Genomic DNA, 1,014 nt, shown 5'->3' with positions numbered 1-1,014 from the left:
CAAGAGCCTTAAACTTTCATTTTCATTCTAACTTAAGTTCTCTATATACTTCATGAATTAAAGGAATTAATAATGTGACACGAGAACTTGATAGTACATAAATTTTGTCATCCAAATAAGTACATTAATTATGCTTAACTTGTCCAATAATACATACTTTATTTTGCTAGACAATAAAAACAAAATAGTAACAATTGTGTGACTAAACGGATTTTAACCCTCCAACAACAAATTTTATACACATTTTTTTGTACTCTAATTACTTTTTTTTCCCCTTAACACTGATATAGCATAATCCCTACCTTAACATTTTATAATTGAATAATACTACTTGCAGTCGCTCACTGTCACAGTTATTCTATGTGACATATGTGTGGTGTTTAATGATTCAATATATTAGGCAATAAAAAAACTAAAACAATAATGCATCAAATTACTAACCGATACATTTATGTTATGTAGGACGACTGTTGTAAACTTGTAATAAGCGATTACAAATAGCATTCTTTTTATAATTATACTTAACTTTATTGGACTTGAATGTCTAGTGATTGAAAGGTAGATTTGTCATTTTGATGGTAAACAATCTCTTTAGTCTATGGGAACATTTGTCTTGCCTCACATTAATTAAGGAAGATTGCATATCCTCCTCCTCCTCCTCTCTCTCTCTCTCTCTCATTTGTATTTTTCTCATAGAGATTGTTTAAGTATGCTTTACATCTTACTTTAACAATTTCTATTCAAACGGAGCTTGACTATCAATAAAATGGTTAGAGTTGCAAATCCTTAATTTTGGTAGATTGAGAATTCTAATTATCTTTTTGTGAAAGGCTAGAACCTATTGTTTTCCTTATAAATTTCATCATAATTAAATCGTTCGAATTATTTAATTTCACTTCATTCAAGTCTATTACATTGAGAAAGAAAAAAGAATTCTGAAAAATTAACAACCGAACTAACATTTCCATCAAATAGGACCCTTTGCTAAGACATTTGCAAGTTGAGGGTTCGGGA

The sequence above is a fragment of the Olea europaea genome, chromosome 1 (assembly GCF_002742605.1).
Source record: "Olea europaea var. sylvestris chromosome 1, O_europaea_v1, whole genome shotgun sequence".
Taxonomy (NCBI): Eukaryota; Viridiplantae; Streptophyta; class Magnoliopsida; order Lamiales; family Oleaceae; genus Olea; species Olea europaea.
The sequence above is the reverse complement of the archived record's forward strand: the minus strand, read 5'-3'. Positions refer to the sequence as shown.